At 42.0% G+C, this 26,428-nt stretch overlaps 1 protein-coding gene across 3 annotated transcripts in view; it reads left to right on the top strand.

Annotated features, from left to right (window-relative positions):
• The window catches only part of RBFOX3 (RNA binding fox-1 homolog 3), a 464,758-nt gene that overhangs the window by 166,393 nt on the left and 271,937 nt on the right, over positions 1-26,428 (top strand). The window lies entirely within an intron of this gene.

Here is a 26,428-nt window from a genome sequence, read left to right as displayed (position 1 = left end):
AATATTCTTTTCTGCTCTTAATGTGTGCGGATTGAACACAAAGTGTCATTTCTCTTAACTGGATCCATTTAGAAATTATATGTGGTTATTTTTGTCCCCTGGCTTAAATTTATACAGCAATTAATCTTCCTCCTGGTTAACTTCTTATTATAGCCAACCCACAGTGGTCCGGTTCATTCTTCCCCCATCTGTGGCATGGTTTGCCACTAGCTTGTTTACAGTTATACTGCTTTATCTGCTGAAGAATCTTCAAAAGGCAAACCAACAAGAACATATCGATCAGTTTAGGTGTGCTGATTTTCTTAATGACACGTAGAAGTCTTTGGGAGGTGACATACAAACCATAACAATCCAGTGGTAGCCAGTAGTGAGCCATATGGGGCAATGGGAAGAAACGAAAGGGAACTTCCGGCCCCATTTATGTGTCAAACCATAAATCATGATGAATGGGTCATCCACTATTTAAACATTTTGGTGACTTAACTACACAATTCATTTTCATCAAGACGTGCACTTTTAAGAAGGAATAAATGTATCTGTTTTAATTGCTGCTTTATTTTTTCTTATGTTGAAACAGAGGAGTAAATTGAACCATTTTCTGTACCTTATTGAAGCCAACATTATTCTGTTCTTTGCTAGCTATATAGGTCACCCTAACAGCAATACACCACATATTTCAACAATAAGGATTTTTGGAAGACATGAAGGGAAATGATACTGAAAGTGTTCAAAGGCTATTTCTGTCTATTGGGAATTTGGGGTCATTATTGTTATTATTATAGTTGGTCACAAAGTTAGCCAGATGTTTAGACTGGATTTGGCATCTTTATCCACCTATCAAATCTAGATGTGGTTGTCTGATGGTATTAATTTTTATTATTGCTACTGTGGTGGTTATTGGCTTGACAGTAACCTACGTCCATCTATTTTATGTTGAATATGATCTGGATGCAAGCTTTTTAGATTGCATAACAAGAACCTTTTAAAATATTTGAAGAAATAAACTTACAACCCTTAGCAAGAATCCTTTGTACTTCACCCACAAAAAGCCATGTATTGTACCCAATTTCTGCACCAAAATTCCCACTTTCAGTTCTTTAGTATTATTCCTTTAGAGGCAGGGAAATCTCTGTTGTTTAAAGTATTAATTTTTCAGAAAAGTATTTTTGTTTGTTACTTGCTTAAGTTATCTCAAAGAGCAATCTAGTTATGTTTATGGAGCAGTTGCTAACTTTTTAAAACTAAAAGTTGATGGGATTGGAATGGATTGGAATAGTGATGGCAAGAAGAAGGGCTCTCCCCTCTCACATGTTATTTGAAATGAGAGAAACAAATTATTTGAAATGAGACAAAGCCCTTAATGCTTTTCTGCCATCCCAGGTCTGAAAAAGCTGGCATTTTAAAGGGCGGGCCTGAAAAGAGTATTCAGCAATTAATTAAGGGGTATCTGATACTAAAGCAAGGAGGGAATCCCTGGGAATGAGCTAAAGACATATTATTTGGGGACTAACAATATTGTCTACACTGGCTATTCTGCTATTCTCTGGGGACTTGGATAAGGTGACCAGATGTCCCGCTTTTGGCGGGACAGTCTCTCTTTTGAACAATTTGTCCCGCATCCCAGTTTTTTTTAAAAGTCCTGATTTTTTTTAAGTTACGAAAAAGCCTCCAGCCGCCGAGGCTCTCCTAGCAACTAGGAGCGTATATTCTTCTTCAAGCTGAGCGCCATAGACTTACTTTAGGTTCTTCCAAATATTGTCTGCATGTAAACAAAAAATAACATATATCACTAAGAAAACAAGTGCTTTACATCAGCGGCCCCCAATTTTTGTTTATTACATTTATATGCTGGCACATCTCACTATCCAAAGCCACTCTGAACAAAATAAGGTATTTTGCAGCAGCTAAAAGCCTATTGCAAAACCTTCAATCATTCTACTCATAGCATCCTGGGGACTTGAGACAAGCTTCTTGATTCTTTTGACTTTCTCAATAAATATACAAAGCTGCAGAACAAGGTTAGGTACCTAAAAGCCAAGACTAGACTAGATTCCTTGCTTATCTGGAAATAAATTTTGCCGAGCAAAGTAAATAAGCATAGGCCTGGGCTGCACATATCCAACCCTTTCTATAAAAACAGGCTAAGTTTTATTTCCCTGAGTTTTCTGCCATCCAGTTGCATTGGACTGCCTATCAGCAGTCTGTTTGTTCCCACAACATATATGCAGTTCTATTTCTAGAGACTTTCAGCAGCCTACAGGATTCGTGTCAGAAAATTAAAAACAGAAATTAAGTAATGTTTTTTAACCCATGTATCTGATGTGCCACCATTTGGGATAGCATGACTTTATTTGTCCTTTTGAAAATGCTTTCACCATTCTGTGCAAATGTAACATGGAAGTTGTGGACTGGCTATGCAGAAATAAACTACAGTGGAAGACCGTCAGCTTAAGGGGGCATGAGCCCATAGTCTGAAACAAGCATTCCCTCAGTGCACTTGGGATAAGTCCATCATTGCCATAGTGACCAGGAATTCGTACGTTTCTTGTCTTCTTTTCCTAGCAGGTAAGTTGAAGTTCCCCAGTCTAGGGTGCCCCAATACCAACCCTGCAACTGGGTCATGTCACACAGGTAGGGTGATGATGCGCAACAGGCAGTGCAATACTGCAAATTCTGCTTTACAATGGGACACTGATTTCAATCACCAGCAGAGTCTCCCAGATGACTATCGTCATCTGCCAGACCCCACATGTACATCACTCTAAGAAAGAGGCCCCACATTAAAATTAAAACAAATATTATTAAGATTGGTTATGAGTCTTGCAAGTATGATTAGAATAGGCTTTATCACCTCCCTAAATTAGGGGACTGTTTATCGAAGACAGACCTGGGCATTTTACAACCTCTGGGCTAGTGGTGGGTTCTTACCAGTTTGAACCAGTTCGGCTGAACTGGTAGTGGCCTAGCAGCCTGGGTTGCTGGAACTGGCAGTGACCCAGGCCAGCCACATGAGCGCACCAGCAATAGTGCCTGCCAGAACCCACCCCTGCCCTGGGCCACATCCAGACTAGTGGTGGGTTTCAATTTTTTTTAGAACCTCTTCTGTAGGTGTGACCTGCTTTGTGGGAGTGGCTTGCCAGCCATGTGACCGGGTGGGAGTGGCTTGGCAATCATGTGACTGAGTGGGTGTGGCCAACTTGTAAAATGTGGTGAAACTCACTTAACAACACTCTTGCTTAGCAATCAAAATGTTGGCTCAGAAACTCTGGCATTTGAAGCACGCAAATCTTAAAGCTGTCAAGTTATAAGACCATTGCACCCCTAACCCTTTACAAAAAAATCCCAGGGGTGTTCAAACTTGATAGCTTTAAGACTTTAAGATTTAGATAGGACTCTTAGAGGCGGGTGGAGCGATTGGTGAGCCAGCCAATCAGTGAGCGGCGGGCAGGGCAAGTGTGGTGCGGACGGGCAGGGGGGAGGGAGCTGGAACCGGTTCTAAATGGCACGGTAGATTTGTGGAACCTCTTCTATAGAAGAGGTTAGAACTGGCCGGAACCCACCCCTGATCCAGACCTTTGGTGCTCCCTTTTTGGCCCGCATAAGGTCAACCAGAAATTAAAATCAAATCTAAATAAGTGTACACCATGCATGCAATACAACTACGTTGCTTTTATTTTAAAGGCAACTTTTTTTCAGTTTACATATGTGCGTGCCTGCCTACCAACCTTCACAGCCCAATTGGTTTGGCTCTCCACAACAGTCTTAGATGTTCATGTGGCCCCTGGAAAAATTAATTGCCCACCCCTATTTAATATGTTCAGTATATGCATACCTTATTCATTGTTTGGGCTTAAGCAAAATTCCCACCCACCCCCAATTGCTTGTTTGATTGATTATTAATTGTATACTAACCAACTCCTAATGACTTAGGATGTCTAAATTACAAAACAAACCACCAATTAAATGAAAGAAAAAAGAGATAAAAAATGATAACAGCTTCAAAGTATCCAAATAAGGAGTAGATTATATCTGAAAAGAAACACGGATCCTGAAAAACTTAATAAGAGAGAAAATATAGAATCATATAGACCATATAAATCAGGAGCGATAGTGAACAGCAAAGATCAAGGACGACGAGGAAATAAAAAGGACCATGGAACGATGACAAAGATATATACTTCTTAATCTTAATATACTTCTTGATCTGACATTGCTTTCTTTAAAAAATATATGGGGAAAAACAAACTGAAAGCTAGAGGGATGCTGTTGAGAAAACAAAATCCTTAGTTTGATCAATTTAAATTTCCAAGGCTATGTAACGATGTTTTCCTCTCAATGGAAGGACAGAAATGCACTTTGTTTTTGGTTTGTTTTTTTTTAAATGAAGCTGACTCCATTCTCTGAAGGATAGATGGATAGACTACAAATAGAGATGCTCTTGAAATGTGAGCCAGTCTGTGGTGTGTACAGCTTCTCTCTGCTCCCTTGGGGTAACAGCAAGAGGTTGCAGATTATGTTTAGGGCAGTGCTTCTCAACCTTGGCAACTTGAAGATGTCCAGACTTCAACTCCCAGAATTCCCCAGCCAGCGAATGCATTCGCTGGCTGGGGAATTCTGGGAGTTGAAGTCCGGACATCTTCAAGTTGCCAAGGTTGAGAAACACTGGTTTAGGGGGACCCAGGCCTCTGCATCTCCATCACATACTGAAGAAAACTCTACAACTGAATAAGCACACACACACACACACTACAACTGAATATGCACACACCACCACCACCACCACCATGGAATGATTGCTTCACCTCTGTTCTTTCTTTGTTCCCTAAGTGTGCAGGTGCATACCCTGAGGGGATAAAATAAGAAAAGTTGTTGATTTCTCCTCCCTCCCTCCCTTTCCTCAGAAATCTTCATTTCTCTGTCGAGACCAGAGGTCATCCTGAGAGAAAAATTAAAGAGCATCTTCATCTTCCCAAAAAGGCAGCCTGCCCATATTTCCCCCAGTTGCATTAATGAGTCTCAAGGAAGACAAACTTGCTGTATCACCTAGAAGCTTTAAAATCCTTTGAAAAAATCCCCGGAGAATTGTCCTGCTCCCCAGGAGAGCAGAGGAAAGTGTCATTGTAAAAGAGCCAATCACGTTGCGTTTTGGCAGTGATTACATCGGTAGGCATTAGGCAGAGGTGGGTTCCTACCGGTTCGGATAAGTAGGGAGTAACTCTGCCTGCCACGCCCCCGAACCAGTTCTCTCAGAGGCGCCATAAGTGGCGCCATCTTGTTTTTTGCTTCTACGCATGCGCAGAAGTATTTTTTTAGTACTGTGCATGCATGCCGAGTGCGCATAAATCACGCACACAGCACATCCCTGAGCAAACTTCCCACCTGTTTGTCTGTGCAGTCCATGGGTATTCTTTACAACTTCCTGTGTTTCGTTACCTCACTTATTGTCTTGAGTTGTTTATTGATCAGATTTTTCATTGTCTCTTATGCCTCATCTTATATTTTGCTTACAGACTTGAAATAGGATTCTTCCCTATCCTTCGGAAAACATCTTTTTTAAAATAAGCACCCATTGATAAAACAAGCAGCGGCATCTTTCTCTGCTCTTGCGTGGCTACTTCATTAAGTGGTCCTGTCTGTTTCTGCATGCATGGGTACCTTTAGCCACCTCACTTCACTTCACAGGCCCATGGATGTAAAGCAGTTTACAAAGCAGCAGCACAAGAATGGAAAAGAATGGAACTGCTTTATTGGTCCAGATAGAGGCCCTTTTGCATGTACCATTTTCAGAGGATTTGCACAGGTGGAGTATTTGGTATTGGTATTTGGTATTTATTCGACTTGTAAGCCACCCTATTCCCCGAAGGGACTCAGGGCGGCTGAACAAAAGCCAAGGGAAGGGGAACAAATACAGTAGCAGTAAGCACATCAGTGTTCACATGTATCACAAATTACAGGGTAGCATTTGGAAGATGATTAGATTTAACCTATAATTTGAATGCTATGCAGAACAACATGGTTTGTAAACCTGGATTTTTGTGCGGTGGATGGGTGTTTACACAACGTATGTACACAGTCTGAGATTGTTATAGAATTGGAGAATAGATTTCATTTTGAAGACAGCTGGTTAAAAATGTTGTAAAACTCCGAGCTATGCTGGTTTCTATTATTTCATGAGTGTTTTAGCACCTTGATATTGGAACATGATGATCACAACCTCAGGTCTGCCCAATTGAGGTTGCCCATGATTTCAAATAATGAGTTAAGTTCCTATCAAATACAGCTTAATGCTTCTGTGCCAAGGTGAATAACCACTTTCTGGGAAATGCAGGAGGTGATGATGGTGAATTATTTATTATCTTTCACAGAGTTTTGCATATTGCCCTTCAAAGAAAAGGAAGCAATACTCATCAAAAAAAGTATTTTCAGTTTCATTGTGATTGGTTGAGGTTGCTCATTATGCTAATGTGTGATGCTGTTTTGGCTCCGTGTGATGCATGCATCTAGGCACTGTAACTCAGAATTTATGGTTTAGCTTATTCCCACATAACGTTATTAATACACTGTATTTGTAGCAAGCCATGGCTTACTGTGATGTATGAACTCAGTCATTGTAAGAGAGCCTATCCGATGACTCAACTTTATTGGGAATGTCTTCTTCCCCATTCTAAATGCTATGAAAATCCATCATCTTTTACTCGTCGTACCAAATGCCCAGTATCATTAGATCATAGAGACTTTTTTTGTTGAGGTTGGAATCTCATCAGGTAGCTAAAACTGACCACTCCATTTCCTCCTCAGCCACAGGTTTGCAACCTGGAGATCTAAACTAGCAGTGATTGGCTGGTATGTCTAGAGATGTCTCTCTTGGCTGTTTATGTTCCTTGTTCCTTGCTGTACAAGAGGCATTCTTTTAGGGCTCCATTGGATAGATGGGTCTGGAGCCTGATGCTAGAGAACAGCTCTAACCATTAGCAAATGCAGCAGAACATGGAGGCAAGAAATAAATGCCTGGCTTCTCCAGGGATGGTCTTTAGTTTTAAAATCCAAGAGAGGATGATTTGCTTATGACACGACTAAGCTAGCAAAAGTCTACAGAACAAGCTTTTGAAAGAAACGTGTGAGCCATTCTCACATTTGTTTATGTTTGTCTACAAATAGAGAAGTGCTGTTCTGCAATATGTTATGTTGTCATTTGAGTTTGCTGCACGGGTGGTTATACAATATTATGAAAAAGGAAAAACCATCCCAGCCATGGGTGGCTTCAGGTGAGTCGGTGTATTCTCACCACCATGACAATTGCTCATCTGTTATTGCTTGTTGATGATGTCTACAACATTGGCTTGCCTTTGTTTGTAAACCTGACAAATTTTGTTTCTCCATACATATTTTGGAACATGTCCAAAGTTCTCTGCCCACATAGAAGCAATGAATAATGTTTCTTGAAAATGGGAGGAAAGTAAGTTTTACTAGACAGATTGATTAATCTTAATTCCTTTGCCTTCACAGTGGAACTTCAGGGTTTGGTGTTCTTCCTTAGCTCTGGGTCTCTGATCACACTTCCACTGTTGCCATGAAGATATCTGCCATTATTGCGTCACAGCCATGCTAATTTTAGTAAATTAGGACACTTTGGGGCCTGTATTACAGAAAACCAAGAGGTTTACAGTGACAGAGAGAACACCATGAAATTTGGTGCCTGCAGACAAGTTTCCTGTCATCCAGAAATTCTTTTGGGAGGGGAAGCACTTTTTAAAGGAAGCCCTGAAGAAAACAGCAGAGAACTATCTAAGAAGGGATCCCTCAAGGTAATCTTGTTCTAGTGAGTAGAAGCCTTTAGATTGCTTTAGATATAAAAAGAAGCCTACCTTCGTTTTCAAAGTCTCAGCTGAAGGAGGGAAGAGAGAAATGTGCCTGCTAAGGGAAGGAGATCATAAATAAAGTGATGGCTACAAACGATGAAGGCTATTTCTCTTTTCTTTACCCTCCCCGATTCCACCCCCAGGAAATAAATTGGGTCAGGCTTGAAAGTGGCTGTTTCTTCATGGTGGATTTAATTTTAGCTCTTGCAGATGAGCTTTTTGCATCATAAGCAACTGTGGATTTTTAGGAAACATGCCCAGTGAGGCTTATCTGCCATGTAACAAGATATGTGTCTGTTTCCTAGGATGGTATGTTTTCAATAAACAACCATGTGTTCCTAGAACCCTGTACCAAGGACAGGATGGAATAAAAGAGGCAACTCATTTGGCATAAATCCTTCAGCTAGTGAGGTGCAAGTTCTGTGTAGCGTAAAACCAACATATCTCTATTGTGTTTTCCCCCCCCCAATTTTGATAAAGTAAAGGTAAAGGTTCCCCTTGTGCATATGTGCTAGTCATTCCCGACTCTAGGGGGCAGTGCTCATCTTTGTTTCAAAGCCAAAGAGCCAGCGCTGTCCAAAGACATCTCCGTGGTCATGTGGCCAGCATCACCAAATGCTGAAGGTGCACAGAACGCTGTTAACTTCCCATCAAAGGTGGTCCTTATCTTTCTACTTGCATTTTAACGTGCTTTCAATCTGGGGTTGGCAGAAGCTGGGAGAAGTAACGGGAGCTCACTCCCTTATGCGGTGCTAGGTATTTGAACAGCTCAACTGCTGACCTTCTGATTGACAAGCTCAGCGTCTTAGCCACTGAGCCACCACGTCCTTTATCAAAACATTTCAGTTTTGATAAAGGGAGCATTAAAATAACTGCAGTAGGAAATCAGAAAGGGAAGGAGAAGATATGAGGATGCTATTACCTGCTGATCTAGAATCAGCAAACCCATTACAGATAACTATCAGCCTCTGTTACACAGCCCCACCCTCCCATGGCTGTTCTTGTGGATTAAATTAGCTGAGACACTGATTCAGGCCAGCAGGTCATCTGGGAAAGGGCAGCATTCTTCCCGTTGTTATTAGCAAATGTTTCCAAAGCAGATGTGGAAGAAAACAACAGTATTAGGATAAGCTGTGTAAGAGACTACTTTCAGGGCACTTTGGCAGGAAAGAGTGAAGGTGATCAAGTTGCTGAAACATGTTTGACTATAATCGGACGTTGATGGGATTATTGAGATCATGACTATAGGGAAGATTTGGCCTATTCATAATATGTTGCTGCTAAGCATCTTATCTGTAAGCTTCATCTAGCATCACCTTAAAGAAATTATGGTTTTAGCATTACAGTGCTCCTTCTCAAATGACAGCCTTGATTTCAACATTTCACTTCCCTTGGATGCTTTGTGTGTGTGCTATGACAAGGATTTGGATCTGATGGGAAGGGGTATATACCATTTCTGTACATCTTGCTCCTGCTTTAAATCTGCCCAATTAGTGTCTAGTAATCACTCAGTGTGTTAAAGAATTAAGAACAATTAAGGGTGCCAAGAGTTTTCAGATGCGGTGTTAAGTACAACTGCTGGCAGGCGGCTGTCTGATCCCATGTGCAGTTGGAGAGGCGAGAGAGAGCACACAACAGAAGCAAAAGCGAGGAGCCCAAATGCTTGCAAAATAGGAAAGCTCTAAACTTCATTAGAGAGGGATTGCCACCATGGAGTTGAGGGCAGGCAAGGTTTGAGGGACTGGGAGCTGCAACCTGGCCTCTGCTGCTAAATTTCTGGCAGACTTGCAGGTAGTTTTGATGCCACAACAGAAAACAGGGTAATCACCCATGTGGGTAGTTAAGAAGGCAAATGGCTTCCAACCTACCCTTAAACCTCCCCAAATGCAGAAAGTAATCCCAAACCCTGCTGCCAAACTCCAGTGCCCAGATGGCTAAATTTTGAGATCATGACTTCAGGGCATTTTCCTGGTTTGTGGAGGAGGAGGAGGGAGATCTAAAGGAACTTAAGTTTGATCATTTTTGTTGCCAGATTTGAGGTGGCTGAGAGAGACACATGCGTTTTCTCTTGCCTACCTTGCCACAGTCCATAGTGGACAAAATTCAGTGGCCTTTTGAAACTGTTTCGAGACCAATTCCATATCATATACTGTACTGGAGAAAGGTCTCGACAATCTGGAAAACTAGGAAACCAATGGCAGTAAACCAAAGAAGTGGTATAAAATCCATTAATTAAGGATTGCTTAGTTTACATCATCTCAGCAGATGGTTGTACTGAAGCAAATTTGGCTGTTCCCAAAGTGGAGTCAAGCATGATTAGGAGACCACCAAGAAATCACATGTCTTCATATAGACTGGGAAGGGGAAAAACAAACCAAATGTGATCCCAAAAGAACCATCTTAGAAAACAGTAGCAGCAAACCATTTCTATAATTGTCAAGAAAACAGGAGGGATGTGTCTGTGTAGTCACTGGGCATCACATTATGATCTGAGAACAACTTGCATGTAGCTGATAATTCAAAGACATGGTAAGGTTTCTTTGACATAAATGACTTCATGTCTGTTTGATTTTGGGGGATTAGAAAGGGCAAAATTTTGAATTCCAGAAGACCATCTTGTACCAAAAATGTTGGAGCTTACTAAATTGCATCTTCCTTTGGAAGTGCTTCCTCGGGATGTAGAGAATCTTTTCCCTAATTCCAAGAAGGAAACAGAATTCACGCATAGTTTGTGTGTGCGAATGTCAAAAGAAAAATAGGCTCAGTTGACTACTTGACACTGGAGTGACTATTTGAACTGGAGTCTCGTACTTTGGTACTGCATCCAGAAGTATTTTATATTAGTGCTGTGGTTTTCTTCTGCAGCATTTGTCAATAACATCTGGAAGACTGTCACACTTTTCTAAGTAATCCACTGTTCTGAACCATCATCTCAGGTAGTATAGTCTTTAGGTAAGGTCTAATTTGAAAAGCAAAAAGTAGGAAGTCCTTGTTAATTTGGTTCTGTTGACAAGTAAGATCTTGTTCATGAATAGAAGCACTATCTTTAGCTGACCTCCAGTTTGCTCAGAGTTCTCAAACTTAAAACTTACTGTTGTAGTTTCTTCGGTGCTAGAAATAATCACTGTGCAATGCATATACAATATAGTATTCAATCACGTCTTGCTGAAATTACCCATAAATAGATGTGATTAGCAGGCATGTTAAGCCAAAACCAAACAAATCACATTACGACTTAGCATGTTATGTGAATCTAGTTCTGCCATATTGGTTAACACTACTGTAAACAGTTTTTACAAAGAATAGATATTCTTTGTTCGGATACAGGCAAGAAATAGGCCTCCTCCCTTATGCATATGGGTAGTTTGGTCAGTCAAGCTGCTCTAATTCAAAACTTATGAAATGTTCTCTGGAGACAAGACCCGTGTCTCTTGGACAGATGGCGTGCTTCTTCTTCTTTTTCCCCATGACCTTGTTGTGCCCAGCGATTCCCTCAGCTACTGAGTAAAGACACATGGGCTATGGCTGGAAACCAGCCATGGAATGACAATTGATGTTTGTTGCCAAGATGTCACCAGTGCCAAAATAATGGTTTAGGTAGCAGCATCGCAGGGAGTCAGGAGCTTAACTGCTATTATGGGATGCTTGTTAAAATTGTATTTCGTTTTTTTCCATTGGTTTGGATGCCACTTTACAATATGATTTCAATATATTTTGTTATTTAAATAGATTTTACTTATCAAATTTAGAGATCTCCCTCATAGAGCGACTCTAGAAGAATAAATTTTGCTATATTATGCGTATGATTTAAATACATTTAATTGTATTATGCTTTGCTTTTCATTGATAGACTGGAATGTCTCAATGAATAGTTCTAGCATATTCCATATCTACATTACTAGGCTCTAATGGTTGGTGCAGGGCCATCTGTTTCTGGTTTTCTCTCTCTGAGGTATAGGAGGCCCAAAATCTGGCTCCCATTCTGAGTTCCGGAAATGTATTGTTATAAAACCTCTAGACTGGGCTGGGCGACTGATCTCAGGTTTAATTGAGATGAAAAATGCCAGTTTCGCCCGAGAAGTCCATCCCATTTGAGAGTTTACTTTTTGGTGGGGAGAGGGGGAAGAGAAAAGAAAGGAATGAATTATCCTTTCAGCTAATAATGTGAGCTGGCTAAGGGGATATATATCTGGCATCAGGAGGGTTTGCAGTGTCTGAGCAATGATAGTTACTTAACATGCAGCAAGCATTGTGCCCAGAGAAAAGTCGATGTAATTTTTGCGTGAGTGAGTGTGTATTAGCATGTAAATGTGGGTAGGTGCTGTCCTGATTGATGGCAATTAACATTTTCTAACGGGAACAGATGTTCAAATTGCCAGGAGGCTGATACCTAATGCCCACGCCACCATCTGTTCCACTGGGCATTGCCATAGGAATCTGTGTTATCAATGTGTCTGAGGAGTCCTTGTTGTGGTCTGCTGAACAGTCCTGACTTAATGTGTTGTTGTTGTTTTTCCTTTTGAAGAATAATCAAGATTAAAAATATTTCTGAGGTTGTTAATTCTGGTCATGGTATCTTACAGAATTGAGGTCTTTCACTTGAAAATTTGTATTTTATAACCCTTTACTGAGCAACTACTGAGAAATCTGTACAAAATGCACAGTATTGACTTTCACCTTGTGTGGGTAGGAACATATCTTTGATGCATACTTTGGCATTCAATGGCTAATGCTACTCACCCAATCAGTTTCTGATACTCTTTGGGGTATTTTTTTTTTAATTGTGTACTTTTATATCATCTCGGTGGTTCAGTGGCTAAGATGCTGAGCTTATCAATCAGAAAGGTCAGTGGTTTGAATTCCTAGTGCCGTGTAACAGAGTGAGCTCCCGTTACTTGTCCCAGCTTCTGCCAACCTAGCAGTTCAAAAGCATGTAAAAATGCAAGGAGAAAATACGGACCACCTTTGGTGGGAAGGTAACAGCATTCCGGGCATCTTTGATGTTTAATTATGTCGGCCACATGACCATGGAGAAGTCTTCGGATAGCGCTGGCTCTTCGGCTTTGAAATGGAGATGAGCACCGCCCCTAAAGTCAGAAACAACTAGCACATATGTGTGAGGGGAACCTTTACCTTTTCCTTATATTATGAAGTAAGTTATGACTACCCAAAACTATCAGAACTCTCATCATCTCTGTTGAAACATACTAATTGTAAATGGCTACCTAATATAGATTGCATACCACTGTTCATGCCCCAATGACTAAACAATCCATGATATTTCATTGGCAACAATCAGTATACCGTTAAATTGCCTTCAGATAAAAAGTGGGGAAATCTTGGGCCTTAATTTAATCCCTTTGATTGATTGAACTTGATTGATTTATGGATGACAAACTGAAACAATTGTATCCAAATTAGGCTGTGAAAAATTTCAGGAAGGCCTTTTTATCTCTTACAGAATGTTGCTAAATGCAAACAAAGAGGTTCTAACGTTATAGGCACATGCAGAACTGAATAACAGATTAAGCAAAAGGGAAATCTGACTATCTGCTCATTATAATCGGTTACCAAGAAAAGCAAGGCTTGTGATGATGAAATGCTAAAAATTATTAAGTAAGATTACTTTACACTAGTATTTGCGTTGCAGGCAGGATGCACCTGTACCTCTGGTTAACAGTTGCAGGAGCCATGAGCAGGAGAGAGTGGTTTCCCAGAAACAGTTGATTGGCCCCTATGAAAGGCTGTGTGAGGCTATATCAACTTGGGTTTAACCCAAGAAGCCTTCTTATGTTCTGCTAATTGTACCACAAGCAACTGATAATTTTGCTACCCTGATTGGCCAGCATGACCGAAATTGGGATGCTGTATCAGCTGTGGACTATAAATTACCCATTCCTGTTTTATAGGATTGTAAGTATAGAATAGTGTTTTGGGGATTAGGATTTTTTCCCCTCCCAAATAATAAATCTGATTAAAATTATAAGGAAATGAGAAGTGATTAGGAAGCTCATTTTTCTCCTGCCATGGTATACCTGAGTTGGAAAGTGCCCAACGAAAATGACGAGTAGGTGGCCTAAAACAAACAAGAGAAAAACATTTTCTCACACACTGCAGCTGACCTCTGGAAGTCTGCCATCAGAAGTACTGATGGCAAACAGTGTGGTTCAATCGAAAGTGAAGGGAAGGGGGTAGGCAGGGTAATGGAAGAAGATAGGGCTGATGTGAATTTGATTAAGTGGTCCCACAAAAATGATGCTTGATATCTGTTCCTTTCTGGGAGAATGGAGGAAAATAGGAAATAATATCCTTTTTGCTCCCTCCAGGTCTTTTTGTCTTTTATAAAGCTAGTCATCTCATCCCTCTATCTGCTACTTCTATATCACTGAGTACGCGGGAGAGGTTATGCAGCATCACTGAACTTCTTGCCTGATATTTAATATTCTGTATCTCAACTATAGATTTACTTCATAGGTTTCAATACCTGGTTTTTTTTTAGATTTAGGGTGGTAAATTGCATCTTCCTAGGTTGTGTTCACTTTGGGAAAAGTAATTGAGGGAAACACTGGGAATCGGAGGTGGGTTGCTCCCGGTTCGGCCCGGATCAGGCAAACTGGTAGTGGCGGCAGCGGGAGGCTCCACCTGTCTGTCCAGACGCTTCCGCGCATATGAGCGAACCGGTAGTAAAAACCCACCACTGCTGGGAATGCACAGATTAGGCCAACTTTCTTGCTGTGTGTTCTCTCTCTCTCTCTCTCTCTCTCTCTCTCTCTCTCCCTCCCTCCCTCCCTCCCTCCCTCCCTCTCTCTCTCTCTCTCTCTCTGAATATTCATTGGGTACTTTGTTTTCTATTGTAGTCTATTTGGCAGCTTCCATTGTATATGAGAAAAGTGAGGTCCTTAGCAGTGATGGGATTCAATTTTTTTTACTACCAGTTCTGTGGACGTGGCATGGCTTGGTGGACTTGGCTTAGTGGGCTTGGCAGGGGAAGGACACTGTAAAATCCCCATTCCCTTCCCACTCCAGGGGAAGGTTACTGCAAAATCCCCATTTCCTCCCGATCAGCTGGGACTCAGGAGGCAGAGAATAGATGGGGGTTGCAGGAACCATGAGCAGGTTCTCCAAACTACTCAAAATTTTCGCTACCGGTTCTCTAGATTTAGTGAGAACCTGCTGAATACCACCTCTGGTCCTTAGGAGGTAGGGACAGCTAGTCCTGGAGGCAGGATGAGGCCTGCAGGACACTTCAAGCTCCATCATCATCATCATCATCATCATCATCATCATCATCATCTGTGGTCCTTTCCTAGATTCCCTCTGCCTGTCCTACTGCACCACTTATCCTTATTAGGAGATCGTGGGGAAAAGAAAAGCTAATACAATATCTTCCCATCTCATTCTCCTCCTATTCTGATCATGACTAGTGGGAAGATACGGTAGCTGAACAGTTTGAGGTATATAGGATTGTGGGAAAGGGGGAGGGCTAGGTAGAAAGACAGAAGTACCCTTTCTTTTGGTACTTTAGAGCCCATTTTCAGATGCAAACTATTCATAGAAAAGAATAGTAAAAGGCAGTTTTCCTCTGCCTGTGATTGGGCAACGTGTGTCACCTAATACAATGAGTAATAACAAAAACTGAAGTTTGATGTTCACAGTGAACCTATAATTTCCAGATCCCTAAGACTCGTAGTTCCTGTGGTGTTTTTTTTCCCCCCTCTTCTAATTTTCAAAGTTCTATGCTGAGGTATATCAGCCACAGTCTTCTTTTTCAGTAGTTGCCTTTCATTTCCAAATGGATAAGTAACCGGTCATTTGAATTCAAGATCAGAGGGAACATGGAAGGTTTGAAACACAATGTTCTACGTTTCTGCCAGCCAGCTCTGCCCTCCTCCAGGACAGTATAAAAGAACCCAAGCAGGTCATTCCACTCCCCCACACCACTGCCAATTTCCCATTTTCTTTCTCCAGTTAACACTAGAGAAAAGAAGAAAAAGACATTGAGGTGGCTTAATCCTTATTAAGTGGCCTCAGGATGTGTTGGATCTAAGGATTTTTAAAAAAAAATATTTATCTTTAATTCTGTGAAGCCATAAAGGCTAAGCATTATATCATCATTTTGTTTGCACTGACTTCATTTTTTTAATGGCATTTCACTTACATTTTTTATATTCTGTTAGAGGGGTGGAGGTTCTATGAGTGGATGACAGCTAAGGAGGATTTTTCTGTGCTATGCCTCCCCCTTTAACTAAAGAATAAATAGTCCCCTTTCCTCATTAGCTATTTCCTTTCTACCAAAGTAGGTACCCCATTTTCCCAAAAATAAGACCTCCCTGGATAATAAGTCCAATCAGGCTTTTGGGCACATGGACTAAAATAAGCCCTCTCTGAAAATATTGCAACACAGCAGCAGCCATGAGATGACCACGCTCGCTGCCTCCTGCACCTCAAAAACAATAAGACCTCCCAAAAAATAAGGCCAAGTGCTTATTTTGGGGGGGTCAAAAGAAAATAAGACCCTGTCTTATTTTTGGGGAAACATGGTATGTATTTACCTACTCGCATTTGCATGCTTTCAAACTACTAGGTTGGCAGGATGGGAACTCACCTCATCACACAATACTCAGGTCTTGAACTTGGGCTGTTGACTTTCCAGCCGACAAGGCCAGTGTTTTAACCACTGAGCCATCATCATGCCCATGCTGGTCATATGGCTGTGGAAATGTCTTCGGACAGCCCTGGCTCAACAGCCCTTGAAATGGAGATGAGCGCCACCCTCTATAGTGGATTATGACTAGTGGAGTAAAAATCTGCAAGGACTTCTTTCCTTCCTCATTAGTTAGTTAATTCTTGGGAATTAATTCTGTTTGGTCTTTGTTTTACTCTGAATGATTGCTTTAAAGAATCATAGAATTGAATGGGGCTCTTTAGAGGAGCCAAGGTGGCGCAGTGGTTAAATGCAGCACTGCAGGCTACTGCTAGATCAGCAGTTCAGCGGTTCAAATCTCACCGGCTCAGGGTTGACTCAGCCTTCCATCCTTCCGAGGTGGGTAAAATGAGGACCCAGATTGTTGGGGGCAATATGCTGACTCTCTGTAAACCGCTTAGAGAGGGCTGAAAGCCCTATGAAGCGGTATATAAGTCTACTGCTATTGCTATTTAAGGTGCTCAGTCCAAGCTCCTCTACTCTGCCGATACCCAAAATATAGCATCCATTGTATATGGCTGCCAGCTTCTCCTTGAATACATCCCGTATAGGGACTTGCTGCCTCATTGGTGAAATGGTTCCATAATTACTCTTATCAATAGCACTTTTTTTTCTTATAGTCAACCAAATTCTGCCTGTAACATAAATCCAGCTTACTGCATCCTATCTTCTCAGATGAAAGCAATCACTTGTGAAACATCTTTTTGAGATGCTTGAAAATTGCTAATATATACCCTCCCTCTCCATTTCACAATGCCTAGTGCCACGTAATGGAGTGAGCTCCCGTTACTTGTCCCAGCTTCTGCCAACCTAGCAGTTCAAAAGCATGTAACAATGCAAGTAGAAAAATAGGGACCACCTTTGGTGGGAAGGTAACAGCGTTCCGGGCACCTTCAGCGTTTAGTCATGCCAGCCACATGATCACAGAGACGTCTTCAGATAGCGCTGACTCTTTGGCTTTGAAATGGAGATGAGCACCGCCCCCTAGTGTCAGGAACAACTAGCACATATGTGCGAGGGGAACCTTTACCTTTTACCTTTACTATTAGACAACTCGGTTGCTCTTCTCTGAATCTGCCCCGACATGTCTGAACGAATCCTTCTTATAAAGTCTGGTGCCCAGAACTGAATAAAATGTTCAGGATTGGGGTTTGACCTTCATAGAATCAAAAGGCATTGAACAATAACCACAATGCAGAATCATCACTTGAGAACTCTGGGGCTGGAATCTGCCCCAGAGACAAACTAAGTGGAAGCTTCTTGCTTCCCCAAAATGATTCACAGTATAAAAACAAGTTTTGCAATCAAGAGCAATTGAGAAGGAACTGTTTTTAGGATCCAGCAACTGCTGAACTGCCTTGGGCTTACTTACAGAGCAGAATTTTGTGATGGAGAGAGAGAACCTGAGCAGTAATGTATGGAGAGTGGGAGACAGAAATATACAGATTAGAAAAACAGTGCAGTACCAAAAAATAGAAACTTGTCAGATATAATTGGGATGTACAGAATAAGAATCGAGGATATGTGTAGATGTGGTGAAAAAGAAAAATGGGGATGGAGAAGTTGGAGCAAAATAGAAGGAAAGAAGGAATAGAGCAAGTTGGTTATTTGGAATTGTGAAAATTTTTGTTGCAGATTCCTTTTTAAAATTCCAAAGCCAGATAGTTCTCAGCTTTGCTATTGTATTCAGGGGTAAAAATGTTGAAAAGCATGGATTAACTCTTACCCAATGGAAAGGCCGGTTCAAGCCTATATATTTCACAGGTCATGTTCTTAAAATATTCTGTTATTCATTCAGAATCATGTCCTGTGTAAGCACTATTTTCCCAAATAATGATTTGGCTTTGAGAAGCAGAATCCTTTTGTTGAAAGGTTACAGATACCATGGCTTTCATGGTTGGATCACAATTTTAAAACAACGCAAAGACAACCAATGTCACAATGTCCTGTTCCACTACAACTACAACGCTAGGACTCCTATCCTCCCTTCCCTCTCTCTAGCAATCATTCTTATTTCCCCATAACTCAAAAAAAAAAAACAGTCTACAGAAACAGCTGAAAAGTTCAGGATTAGGTTATAAGAATGGACACTTCAGTTAATATTTACTCTACCACCATCATTTGTTGGAAGTAAACAAAGGGTCAGGTTTGGGTTCCTTGCCTTCCTAGTTTCCCAAAGTGACAGCCCATTTTGATAGTATTGCCTTCTTACTCAGTCAGAAACAAGTTTTCTAGAAAGCAAGAGAGAAAGATAGAACCCAGTTGAGACATTATTGAATGGAAAAAAGGGGGGGGAAGGGGAAAATAGAAAAGAAAGTATTAATGTATAAGGATATGTTCAAGAATGAGATATTGAATAAAAAATAGTTAAGATATAATAATGAAGAAAAGGGAATAGGAGAGGATAAGTATAAAATTATAACAGGGTTTGGGGGAATACCATCCCAAAAATATACCAGTTCAGAGCTGAAAACAGATAACCACAACAACAGAAAAGGAAAGGAAGAGAGTAGGAGAGGAGAAGAGAGGAAAAGGGAGAGAAGGAAAAAAGAGGAAAGGAGAGGAGGGAGGGAAGGGATAGAAAGAGAAGGGGAGTGGGTAGGAGGGGGAAGAGGAAGAGAGGAATAGGGGAGAGGTAAGGGAAGTAGGAGAAGGAAAGGAGAAGAGGAAGGAAGAAAGTAGAGAAGGGGGGAGGGTCAAAAGAAAAAAAAGCACAGGGTAGTATATGGGATGGTAAGAAAAGCAACCTGGGATGTATATTTTAACTTTTTATATGGAAAAACAAACATGTAAAAGTGATAAAGATAAATAAGAGCAATAACTATGTGAATGAATACCTGTAACTATATGTGAGAAAATAAAAAATAAAAAAACCTTTTATAAAAAAAGAAGCAACTTCTGTCTCAAAGCATTGAGACAAAGCTCAAAGCTTGAGCTGCATGTCCATCAGTGCTCTTTGAAAACTTAGGTTGCTGATATAAATTTGGAGTCATTATCCTAATCTTGCCTAGGAAAGGACCCTCTCAACAGGACCTTATCACAAGGGGTCTGGGCAGAGAACCAGACCAATGGATCGTTTTTCAGCTTCTAAAGGATGGTGTTCAGTTTCTACCTCATTCCCCTTTTGCCAAGATGAGTTATGGCCACGGTTTGCAGGACTTTCTCTCAAACATATATTTTTGCGATCCCTGTTCTGGCCCTTTACAGTGCTATTGACAAGCAAAGGTTCAAAGATGGCATGTTTATTTCTTTAGACTTATATTCTGAGGTCATCTGTACTTACACAGGGAGAGAACCAGAAAGCAATTCCTACTGTTCGCATTCTCTGCCTGTGGGGGTCTGCTGTTTTAAAAAATTTCTTACTGATAGCTCCTGCTTTCAGTTTCTAAATTTTGTCGGGGGGGGGGTGTCTCCCTAATCCAGTACATAAGGAATATCAAACACTTAGCAAGCAAAATGAAGCATCCCCCCCCCAAAGATAATTTATTTATTTTCTTGTGAAGATAAAGCAATAAAACAGGAACAAAAAATTGATGCACGCTTGGAACTTAAAAGCTGGCTAGCAGTAGGTAACAAAAAGGAACAGTTAATGTTTTGACATTAAATATTTGTGTTTTATGACGTCTATAAAAATACCTGGGTTTCAGATAGAGGTTATACAAACTGCTTTTAAAAAAATTATAGTACTTTTCTGAAATTACTTGCTTTCGGGCTGCTGAAATCTGACAGTCATTGTAAAATTTAATTAATTTACTGCCTCCTGAATATCTTGGACAGTTGCTGGTCTACAAATACATCTGTCTAGTCCTGGTACCATGACAAATAACTTAATGTCATGTAAAAATTACATAGGGGTACTTTATCCTATTCTTTTCAAAGGTTCTGGGAATGGTGTTACCATGTGATTGCCTGCTGTGGAACTTTTATGATGCAGCACTCAAACAAGGAGAGTGAGATATCCATGACAGGCAATTTTCTTCTTTCTGGGTCCTATTAGCATTTTTTCCCCTTGAAAGTTTCTTTGCTTTGCAAAACAAGCTTTCCATGGCGAGAGAGAATCTCCTGGGTTTCATGATTGAAGGAAACTTTCTGAACATGGGTTAATGTATAGCCAAAGGATACTAAGATTTCATAATATCCCTGTTCTGACAAATTCTTTTCTGTGTTGACAACGATTGGGAGGATGTTCCAGTTGGCTAGGAAATGTTGCTCATTTGCAGTTTCTACTTGTTCCGTTCTACCTTTTCCAATCTGTTTTTAAAATAATTTCTTTTTTAAAAAAGCAGAATAGTCTTGTTAGAAGACACAAAGAAAAACATGAAAAGAAATAAAGTTCCATGACATTATTTGAAAGGACTAAAGATTAAGATTATTAGAAGTAAGGGAAAGAATATAAAGCTGGCTTATTTGATCAAGCTTAAAATAGATATGTTGTTATCTAATGCAGGGATGATCAACCTTGGCAAGTTTAAAACCTGTGAACTCCCAGAATCCCAGAAAAGCATGGCTGGCTGTGGGATTCTGGGAATTGAAGTCCACAGGTTTTTAATTTGCCAATTTTGGACTTTTGCTGACACCAAAACTGTAAGGATAGGGTTTAAGGATCTATTTGTAGATAAGAGATGGAATATGGGAAGAAGAGACTTGTTATATTTTAAGAGAAGATGAACTTTGTTTATACTTGTTATGATGAAGGGGGAATATCTTCTTTAAATATTTCTTTTCTTTTTCTTACTATATTTCTTTTTTCTTTATTTTTTCCCCCATGTTTTCTTTATGACACTTTTTATTTTTATTCTATCTTTTTTGTTTGTATTAATTTTTACTATTGTAATATTGAATAAAGCTATTGCTTAAAAACAGAAATAATCTTATTTTATGTTTTAATATTTCTAAATCTTATTTGTACACGGTTAGACATATTCCTAGTTTGGCCTTCATTCAATGCAAATTGCCGTACCCCTGTGAAAAAGAAACTCCAAGTAGTAAACATGGTTGACTAATTAATATTTCCACCCTTTCTTGCCCAAGCAGTATCCTTCTGCTTGTGGGTTTGTTGCTTCCTGTATTGTGCAATAATTCCTGATCAATATTGTCAATTGATAAGCAGGCTGAGGAACATGGGAGTTGTATTTTAATGTAGGAAAACACCTTGTTGGAAAAATGTCAAATTATTTAGCTTCTAAAAATGCTTTCATTTTTAGAAGCTTCATTTTGTTACATTACTGTGCAATTGAATCTCAGTATATACAAAAATAAAAAATGCATTTGGCACGTATTCCAAAACTGATTGTCATAGTCTATTCTCTTACTCAGGATCCTTCCTTCCTTCCTTCCTTCCTTCCTTCCTTCCTTCCTTCCTTCCTTCCTTCCTTCCTTCCTTCCTTCCTTAATTGGCTTTTTATAGCTTGAATGAGATCCAAAGGAATACTATGGTTTCTAGTTATAGCTGGGAAATGACTTGCAACATATGGCATTCAATTTTTGGTTTGCTAAATCATAGTTTGGCAGCCAAGAACTAGTGATGTCACTGTATAATCTTCTCTCATCCCTCCCTTCTTCTCTGCTTATATTCTGTTTAATTAAATTGTAGCTGCTACATCCAGAATGGCAAATTGAGATTTAGTCTTAAATTATCACCCAGGACCTTTAAAGTAAAACTCCCTAAACCAATGTTCTCTATTTTGAAAGTAATAGCTAGCAGCAGTTTATTTAAACTGAAAAAATGGAAAAGGCAAGGGAAAGATGTGAAAAAGAAATGCATGTTACAACCTTCAATCATTCCCAGATGTGGTTTAGCAAGCTGCGAATTGTGTATGCAGATCATGTACGCAGATCATCCTATGGAATGATTGGTTGCCTTAAAGTGATTTAAAGTGGGTTACTTTAACTATGGCAGGCACTAATAATATTTCTCCCCCCCAAAAAATTCAGTGTACGGGACTTTTAATGCTAAGGCAAGGTCTAATTGAGGTCGAAAGAAAGACAGAAATAAATATTTCTCTTTGTTTTATACGCAAACCCACCAAAATCCCTACTCCAATAAGCTGAAAATCTAGCTGGGCAACCATGACATGCGAATACTGCAACCAGATTAATGCAAGAACACATTATACAGTATGTACTTCAACCCAGGTACCCCATAGGAATAATGATGGAGAGTCAGAAGCTTCTTGAAAATTGTCAATTTTATGAAGTATTTGAAGAAGGGAGGGAGGAGGCTATTGGCCAGGCAGGACAGGAAAAATAGTTTAAGATGACAGGAGACCTTCAGATGGCTGAGAAGAATAGAATTGCCAGAGCAAAGGTCACAGGGAGGAACATTTATGAGCTAAGGACAGAAAGATAGAGTGGAACTAGCCCATGAAGACCTTTTTGAAGGTTAACTTTGAAGGGCAGGCAACATTCTTCTCTCAGGAATTTAATTTTCTATCCTCCTCCATCAATTCAGCTTCTATGCACCTTTTTCGGGTTCCAAGGAGGGGTGTGTGCGTGCATCCCTTTGGCCATGACTTCAGAATTTATACCTCCAGCTTTCTACTAATTCCCCCTCTGGTTTCTTTCCCTGTGATGCCTGCCAAGAGACTTGGAACACCAATCAATGGCTTTTCCTGTTCAATAGTCAGACGGTGCCACTGGTCCACTTCCCTTCCCTCATCCAGACACAGCTGAGCTTCCAATTTAGGCAGTGAGCTCCAAGATCAATACTCCAATCTTTCCTGTGCTCTCTGTTTTTCTCCTCTTAGTTAGTCCTAAAACATTCGTGGCAGCCGAAATTGGCATGAGCTGCATGCACCCCAAGCCCTAACTATTATGAATTCTGGTCCTGCCTAGAAATTGGCTGAGCACTCCTTTCTGCTATTTTCTTTCTTTTTTTGTTGTTGTTTTAGGAGTCAGGAAGGGCAAAGTGTGGGAATAAAGTGGTGTACTTCACTGATACTTTATTGGTACGGCAAGTGATGTATTGTGATACAATTGACAAGAGTCTGTAAAATGGATGGGATTTCTGTTGTTGTTGTTTGTTCTTTTTGTGTGTGTGCTTCATTTTTGCAGCATTGGAGATCAGAGCAGTAGTGTTGCAGTCACCTCTTGATCACATAGCCTGTGCAATCCTTTTCTCTAACCCAGTGGCCCTTCTGGTCTTCCCTGTTGAATGATAACCCTTCAAGACAGGGGTGAAATTCAGCAATTTCTCACAGGTTCTGGAGAACCAGTAGTGGAAATTTTTACAGTATCCTTCCCCTGGAGTGGGGAGGGAATGGGGATTCTGCAGTATCCTTCCCCTGGAGAGGGGAGGGAATGGGATTCTGCAGTATCCTTCCCCTGGAGAGGGGAGGGAATGGGGATTCTGCAGTATCCTTCCCCTGGAGAGGGGAGGGAATGGGATTCTGCAGTATCCTTCCCCTGGAGTGGGGAGGGAATGGGGATTCTGCAGTATCCTTCTCCTGGAGAGGGGAGGGAATTGGGATTCTGCAGTATCCTTCCCCTGGAGAGGGGAGGGAATGGGGATTCTGCAGTATCCTCCTGGAGAGGGGAGGGAATGGGATTCTGCAGTATCCTTCCCCTGGAGAGGGGAGGGAATGGGATTCTGCAGTATCCTTCCCCTGGAGAGGGGAGGGAATGGGATTCTGCAGTATCCTTCCCCTGGAGTGGGGAGGGAATGGGGATTCTGCAGTATCCTTCTCCTGGAGAGGGGAGGGAATTGGGATTCTGCAGTATCCTTCCCCTGGAGAGGGGAGGGAATGGGGATTCTGCAGTATCCTCCTGGAGAGGGGAGGGAATGGGATTCTGCAGTATCCTTCCCCTGGAGAGGGGAGGGAATGGGATTCTGCAGTATCCTTCCCCTGGAGTGGGGAGGGAATGGGGATTCTGCAGTATCCTCCTGGAGAGGGGAGGGAATGGGATTCTGCAGTATCCTTCCCCTGGAGAGGGGAGGGAATGGGGATTCTGCAGTATCCTTCCCCTGGAGAGGGGAGGGAATGGGATTCTGCAGTATCCTTCCCCTGGAGTGGGGAGGGAATGGGGATTCTGCAGTATCCTTCTCCTGGAGAGGGGAGGGAATTGGGATTCTGCAGTATCCTTCCCCTGGAGAGGGGAGGGAATGGGGATTCTGCAGTATCCTTCCCCTGGAGAGGGGAGGGAATGGGATTCTGCAGTATCCTTCCCCTGGAGAGGGGAGGGAATGGGGATTCTGCAGTATCCTTCTCCTGGAGAGGGGAGGGAATGGGGATTCTGCAGTATCCTTCCCCTGGAGAGGGGAGGGAATGGAGATTTTGCAGTATCCTTCCCCTGGAGTTTAGTTTAGTTTAGTTTCACTTTATTTGTATGCCGCCCTTTTCCCTGGGGGGACTCAGGGCGGCTCACAGTTCAAAAAGGGGGGGGGAAGGACAATTCGAGTAGGGGTTAGAGTCTTTAACCCCAGGCCAGCCGGGATAGCCAGATTTTAAGTGCGGCGCGGAAGGTCTGGAGGGTGGTGAGGGTCCGGATCTCCACGGGGAGTTCGTTCCAGAGGGTCGGAGCAGCCACCGAGAAGGCTCTCCTCCGGGTAGTTGCCAGTCTACACTGGCTGGCTGATGGAATTCAGAGGAGGCCTAATCTATGCGATCTTATCGGTCTAGTGGAGGTAATTGGCAGTAGGCGGTCTCTCAAGTACCCAGATCCAATACCATGGAGGGCTTTGTAGGTGACAAGTAGCACCTTGAAGCTCACCCGGAGATCAACAGGCAGCCAGTGCAGCTTGCGGAGGATAGGGGTTACGTGGGTGAATCGAGGTGCACCCACGATCGCTCGCGCGGCTGCATTCTGGACCAGCTGAAGTCGCCGAATACTCTTCAAGGGCAGCCCCATGTAGAGCACATTGCAGTACTCCAGCCTAGAGGTCACAAGGGCATGAGTGACTGTTGTGAGGGCCTCCCGGTTCAGGTAGGGACGCAACTGGTGCACCAGGCGAACCTGGGCAAATGCCCCCCTGGTTACAGCTGACAAATGGTGTTCAAAAGTCAGCTGAGGGTCCAGGAGGACGCCCAAGTTGCGAACCCTATCTGAGGGGCGTACAATTTGACCCCCCAGCCTGAGAGATGGAGCACTTGGCCAATTCGTGGGAGGGAAGCACAACAGCCACTCGGTCTTTTCTGGATTGAGCACAAGCTTGTTAACCCCCATCCAGTCTCTAACAGCCTCAAGACCCTGGCTCATCACGTCCATCGCTTCATTGAGTTGGCACGGGGCAGACAGATACAACTGTGTATCGTCCGCATATTGATGGTATTTTATCCCGTGCCGTCGGATTATCTCACCCAGCGGTTTCATGTAGATGTTGAAAAGAAGGGGGGACAGGACCGAACCCTGCAGCACCCCATGTGTTAGGGGCCTAGGGGTCGATCTCTGCCCTCCGACTAACACCGACTGCGACCTGTCCAAGAGGTAAGAAGAGAACCACTGTAAAACAGTGCCTCCCACCCCCACCTCCCGCAGTCGTCGCAGAAGGATACCATGGTCGATGGTATCGAAAGCCGCCGAGAGGTCAAGGAGCACCAGGATGGAGGCATGGCCTCCATCCCTGGCTCTCCAGAGATCATCAGTCAATGCGACCAAAGCGGTTTCTGTGCTGTAGCCAGGTCTGAAGCCGGACTGGAATGGATCGAGATAACTGGCTTCCTCCAAGGATCGCTGGAGCTGAAAGGCCACCACCTTCTCAACAACCTTCCCCACAAAGGGGAGGTTGGAGACTGGACGATAGTTGTTTAAAATGGCTGGATCCAAGGATGGTTTCTTCAGGAGGGGTCTCACCACCGCCGCCTTTAAAGTGGGGGGAAAGACCCCCTCCCGAAGGGAGGCGGTAACAACCGCCTGGATCCAGCCTCGT

This window comes from Thamnophis sirtalis, unplaced genomic scaffold (genome assembly GCF_051295495.1).
Source record: "Thamnophis sirtalis isolate CommonGarterSnake01/CBP01778 unplaced genomic scaffold, rThaSir2_p1.2 scaffold_3, whole genome shotgun sequence".
Taxonomy (NCBI): domain Eukaryota; kingdom Metazoa; phylum Chordata; class Lepidosauria; order Squamata; family Natricidae; genus Thamnophis; species Thamnophis sirtalis.
The sequence above is the reverse complement of the archived record's forward strand: the minus strand, read 5'-3'. Positions and strand labels throughout refer to the sequence as shown.